Here is a 6779-nt window from a genome sequence, read left to right on the forward strand (position 1 = left end):
CTGTCCAGAAATATGGAGGGAGTACTACAAAAACCCTGAGCAGAAGGTGCAATGTTAACTTGCTTTTTTCTATCTCTGGGTTACATTTGGCTTCAGGGATTGTTATATAAAAAATAGTTGCGCCCTTTTTATAAGTTGCTTTTGTTTTCTCTGCAATAAACATGGGAACATTTATTCAGCATTCATTAAGCAAGTGCTGAAATTTTTTTGCCACCTTCAGTTCAGTCACTAAGTTTGTATATGACTTTGTGACCTTGTGTTTAGCAATAGCAGGGGCTGATTTGATCAAAGCTGGAACAAACTGTCTCATATTCTGACCTTTAGTAGTCACTTTGCCTCTTTATACATTTTTAACATCACAGCACACATCTTTTACATAACTGCAGATTCTCCATGGTGATTCTCAGGAGCAAGCTATGAGCAGTGGGAATCAGCAAGGCTCCCCTGATGACTACTAAAGAACCTTTACATAAGTAGAATCAGTGCTGTCACTCACCCTTCTAGCCCTAGAATTAGCTGCAAGGGACTCCGCAGCCTCACATTAAACAGGACTTAATGCATAGCACTTGCAAGAAGATATTATAAATTAGTATTCATGACTAGCTTATTTCTAAGGCAAATTCAAGGGCACAATGTATTTCACACAGCCAGAAGCTCACATACTTAGAACCTACCCATTCAACTTAATTCTAGGCATCATTCACCAGATCATCATCAGATCACAAGAAAACAAAACCAACCAACCAAACAACAACAACAAAAATATTCTCTGAACAATGGCCAAGCCCTCTTCTCACCAAACACTCTGTCTTTTCTAGATTTATTTGTTCCACACAACAAAAGTGTTTTAGGTGCCTCTTCTAAGCATAAGCATGCCCCTATATACTACCCCTTTCCACTACTGAAACAGCCCCTCTGGCCCACAAAACAACCCTCGATAGCAATGCAACTTTAAAAATGTTTTCTCTGTTCCTGTGGCAAAGTGTGATTTTATGTGACAGTTCACATTTTCACTTAAGTTTGTGTCTTCTTTCATAGACAGGTTCGTCTACAACAATATATCAGTAAAAGCCAAGACCACACAGGCAAACAATCTGATCACATATCTCCCAAACTCCAAAAGAAACCACAGTATTTATGATTGAATTTTTGACTATCTTAGCTCTGAAAAGTTAGGACAATACAACCCACGGGTGTTCTGAAGCTGTTGCCGTATAGCATAGAGCCAAGGAGGGGGCGGTTTGTGTTGCACACTGTGCTCCCCAGCATGGTAGCCTGGTATAGAGGCAACAGTCACTGGGGAGTCAACATTCTGTGGTCCTTTCCTTATCTACTACATGACCTTTGAATGATGACTTATTCTCTTTGGGCCTCTGTAATTTTATCTGTAAAATGAGGGGATTGAACTTCATGGTCTCTAACCTCCCTTCGAGCTCCAGAAGTCTATGATTCTAAAACAATTTAGAGTAAATCATGAAGACAGACCTTGAGGCAGTCAGATCCACAAAGGTGACTTGGGGAGAGCTGCACAGTGCCATGGCCAGGGCCGTAATGAGATTTGTAATTAAATATAACAACACAGGTCATAATCAGATCGCCTGCTTTGGAAGACACATTAATCATGATAGGGGTCACAAAGGGCTCTCCCCAGAACGTGACAGGGGCCTTGCAAAGAAAGAGGAAAGTCCCTGGCATGTTTTAGAGGGACACTGCCTAGAAAAGGCTGAGAAATTTAAGCTTTAATTGTACTGTTATATTGGTTTTAATCTAGAATGTGAGAAATTTCGAGCCATAATCTCAAACTTTTTCTGTGTAACGCTGAAATAAAGAGGTCACCAGAATAATCCTCCAGATATGTTTTGTTAATTTTTAATTAGATATTTATTTCTAATCCTTGTTATACATGTCTTAAGGTATTCAAAATGATTTATAACACAATTAATAACTCCTAGAGACAGTGGAGCTTGGCTTGTGAATTTCAGATACTTCAATGTGTCTGATAATACAGGTCTTCAAAGAGGGTATGTTCGTAGGTCTTAGAGGAGCCTTATAGAAATAATATTCTATAATTCTTATACTAAGATACAGTCTTATTTCTTGTGTAACCTTCTGTCAAATCATAAACTCCCCAGGGAGACAAGAAAAATAGGTTCTGGCTAGTTTGAGAAAGAGAGGACCTGAAAGTGTAAGCTCAGGATGAAGGACTTCATAATAACAATTTTGATGTGTAGGAGTAAGAAAAGGAGGGAAAACCAGACACAGCAAGGCTTCAGACTCCTTGAGGCTCAGATCAAATATAACAGATCCGCCAAGCCTGAGGCAGCCCTGAGGCTCAGAGGCAATAAGAGGCTTGGCCTAATGAATGCCTTCAACCTTTTCTCCCTGTTTCAGACCTTTTTTTTTTTTTTTTTTTTTTTTGCACAGTGCAACAGCATGGTATTTGAAATGATGTGATTTTTGTCATATTTAATTCACATATACTCATATTCATATCATTATCAAGGACATGCCACTGACTTGAGTTAAGCTAAAGCTAAGATGTAGGCTAGGCTTTCATTAACTAGTTTGTCACAACACTGCTCTCTCAAGTTTCTCAAGAAATCACCCTCCGTGTACCCAATGTCAGTTTGACCAACCTTCCTTTATGAAGACTTTAATGCATTTTATTCTTCTAGATTAGAAAATAGCTTTGGATTTATTCAATGGCCAGAAAATGAACCAGTAAAATCACAGTTAGTGTCCTCACGTGAAGTTCAGGACAGTCACCCGATGACTACAGTACTGTCTAGTTCTGCAGATTTATGCAACCCTTTACTCTGCCTCTACCCTTGAACAGAATGAGAAAATACATCTTTCTTGATATCAACTTCTTAGTGAAAGTGGATGCTAATTTATACTCAAGGTGAAGCTCCTGAGATGGCCCTGTAGTATTATGTATACATTGTCTACTTCCAGCAGAGAAAAAGTAGGTCTCAGAGATCTATAAGGAACACTGAGATCTACAATCAATCTAATAGTTTTTGGTAGGATATTTTAAACAACGTTTCCCCCATTTGAAGTAAAGAAACTTATTCAGAAATTGCCCATTAAAAACAAAATGTATGCACAAAAAAACAGCCTTCCAGAAATTTCCAGAGAAAATGAAGTATAGAAATGATCAAGATAATTTTCTACACTGTCACTTATAGTTTTACTTTTTTCTTGGATAATTTCTGGTTTTCTAGGTGAAATTGGCAGAACAAGGTATTCTAAAGATGGTCATATCTTATTGCTTGTGACCTGTGAATATTCTGTTGCTCAACAAAGAGAAATCAGGATTACAGAAAGAAGTTAGATTACTGATGTGCTGACTTTAATGTGTATAGATTTTTGTAGATCAACTGGCTTGACAAATGTCATCACAGTGTGCAAGCACAGCAGGGAGTAGAAGAGCAGGAATAGGAAAATGGGAGCAGAAAAAGCCAGTAGCCCTAGCTTTGAAGATTTAGGAACCATGAGGAGTCCAGCCATGTTGACAGCCTGCAGAAGCTGTAATAGAAAACTGATTATGTGCAGAGGAAAAACAACCACAAAACCTAGCTCCCAAGGACCAAGTCAAATTTCTCACCTTTAGATCTGAAAGCTAGAAATTTGTGTTATTTTTAAGCCATTGAGGGCTTGGTGATTTGTTGGAGCTGATAGAGAAAATTGTAAAACAGAGAAAGAGGACTAAAGCAATGCAAGAAGCCAGTAAGGACTCCTGCAGAGAGCAGTCAGGTTCCTGAGGCAGGACAACAGACAGCTGCAAGGACTATTTAAAGTGAAAGAAGTATAAAACTACCAAAGAGAAAAAAAAAAATCAGTGTGTGGAGAAGACCACAAACCACATAGCCCCTGAGAGGCAGGCAACCACACAATCACTAGAGGAGTTGATCCATGAAAACCAAACTGTGCTGCTTTACGACCACACTCCCAAAGGTGCAATTTAATTCTGAGTTGACGATCATGTGTTCACCAAGTCATCAATGGCATGATGATAAAAGCCAAGCTTTCTGAGTATTCTTGGAAAAAATAGACAGATGATTTACTTTCTCCTAACTGCCAGAACCACCAGTGTTTTAAAGTCATCTATTTCAGCCCAGTTGTAATTTTTTTCAACCTTTCTTTTCCTTCCCATAATGTACTTGCACACATAGAAAATACTTTTAGTGTGAAGACCCACTATATCTGAGAATGTGGAAGAAATCATACACATGTGTATTCCTTCCATAATTCCTCCCTCTCTCCTCTCTTCTCTCTCTCTCTCTCTCTCTCTCTCTCTCTCTCTCTCTCCTATCCTCTTATCCTCTCAGTTTCACTACCTACCGATATCTTTCTTGTCAGTTTGTCTATGTGCTATGCAACACCTTCCAAAGCAAAGGCTCTTGTCACTCCATACTCACAGCTATCCCCAAGCTTCATCTCTAACACAAAATGATTATTATATTTGGAGCTACTGATCTGAATTTTGATGATGTGAGCAGAAATTCAAAAGCATGAGAAAATGTTCCTAAATATATCTCACAATCTTTATGTTCTTTGAGCTCAAAATTTGATCTGGTCCTTTCTTTTTCAATTCACCCAGCAATGACACTACCCATTCAGTGACACTACCCAGGTGGACAGAGGGACCATGTCTTCTCTTGGATCTCCTATGCTGAGCCTTAGAACTGTGAATTGAACGTTCATTTTTAGATATATATTTGTTTTATTACACTATTATTGTTATCATTTGTAAAACCAACATTTAAGAACTTAGCAGCATAAAACAAATATTAACTTACATCTCTTTATCTGTCACTTAGGGCATGTATTTGTGAAGAAGACAGTACAGATGGTTTGTTTCTGTTTAGTGATATGTGTGAGCACAGACAGATAAAAATGCTGTGGTTGATTGGGTGACCTAACCCAGACTATCTTCCAACTTCTTCCTTCATATTTGTCCCTACCTGTGGAAAGCATAGGCTGCAAGAAAGACAATAATTATGTTACTTTGTCCATTTAAAAACATGGTTTCCCAGAAATTTATGTTCAGCACTTTAATACTTTATCATGAATTAAAGTCTCTGGCAGGTAAACTTATCATCTAAAAGCACATACATATTTTTAAACATTATGATAAATATGGTGAAGTATTTGAATATGTTTTCTTTGTAATGTTTTGTTTCTGCTTGGTATTTTTTAAATGTTTTTCTCTTTTGAAAAAGATTCTTCACTCATTAAGTTTTAGATACAAAGTGCTTAAAAATGAATAGCAGAAATGAAATCTTAATGTCAGTTAAAAGGGAAAATCTATATTAGTGTAGAGTAGTTTGATGCAGCAGCTTCTACTTTCGACAATAGCAAACAAGTGTGGTGTTGGTCATTTGGGCTGAGGCTGGATCTTGTTGAAAAACAGATTAGTGGCAAATGTCTAATATACAAATACCCAAGACACTGAAGCAGAAGGTTCACAAGTTCCCCAGCAGCCAGCTCTACACAAAAAGCCTAGTCTCACCAAAACCAAATACATCTTATCTTGTTTACTTTTCAGGAAACTAGTAAGTATAACGACACAATCATTACACATAATTAAAACAATATGGTGTGCTTTCTGCTCCTCCCCAGTCTGGGTAGATGTAGATTCCATACACAGAGACAAAACAAATAAACCTAGAGAAGGTTCATTGAGTCTCACATTTACCAGAGTGACTTCCTTAGAATATTGCTTCTGAATTATGTTTGGTCAGATACTTTAAAAAGTTAACGTATTTGCCTGTCATATTAGAAGAAGGCATTTTCAGCTAAGTCAAGTGTATATAATGTCACTGTCGACAGGCATTCATTTGCATGGCAAGTCCCTGATAAGAAAGATTGTATAGAATTACCATGACACCTTCTCATGAGCACTGTCTTCTAGAAATTGTTCTGGCCCAGACCAAGCCCCAAAGAGGCAATGGCATGCTGAAGGCCAGAGGAATCAGAGCCAGAATTAGAACCACAGCCTGGCTCCTGGTTCTGAGTCCTTCCACCATGCCGTACTATGAGTGCAGGTGCCTGGCTGCATGGAACAGCATGGTGAAGGGAATAAAGAAAAATTTTAAAGTCTATAAAAGCTATGCCGGAATAGGAAATTCAAGGAGGCAGAAATGTTGAGACAGGAGCCATCCTGCATAGTGTATCTGCTTCCATGAGTCTTCCTGACAGGTCTCCGGTGCTAAAACTCGTTGAAAAGAACTTCCTTTCACCTTACTCCATTTTTGAGATCTCTGTAGGATTTATGGTAAGCTGATGTTCCAGGAGCACACACCTGGCAGGATTAAAAGCAGAGCCCTGTGTTTGAACAGAAAGGCAGCCATAGGTGTGACCTCTCACCCTTCCCACTCAGGAACTCAAGGTGGGAGGGTTTCTGCATAGTGACTTTGAGGAATATACTCTCAGATTCACTACCTGTCGAAGCTTCTTTGTTTCTTTCAAACCTACACCATTGACAAATTTTCTCTTTTCTCTTTCATGTGCACAAAAGAAATACACAGGGGCATTCTTTTGGTCAGTGAAATACTTGAATATCCCAGTTCTGCCTTTCGGCATGTCCATAATATTTCTTAATTTTCTTTAGCACATAAGTTCTGCTTAGAAGAGAACAATGGACTGGTGATCAGCTCATGAAAACAAGATATTTTCAGAGGCCAGGAGCCATCCATCTGAGAATCTCCTCATCCTTGGCACAAAGGGTAACCCAAGGTCTAATAGTAGAAGCTCCCAGAAGCAAGAAAATGAAG

The sequence above is a fragment of the Micromys minutus genome, assembly GCF_963924665.1.
Source record: "Micromys minutus genome assembly, chromosome: 1".
Classification (NCBI taxonomy): domain Eukaryota; kingdom Metazoa; phylum Chordata; class Mammalia; order Rodentia; family Muridae; genus Micromys; species Micromys minutus.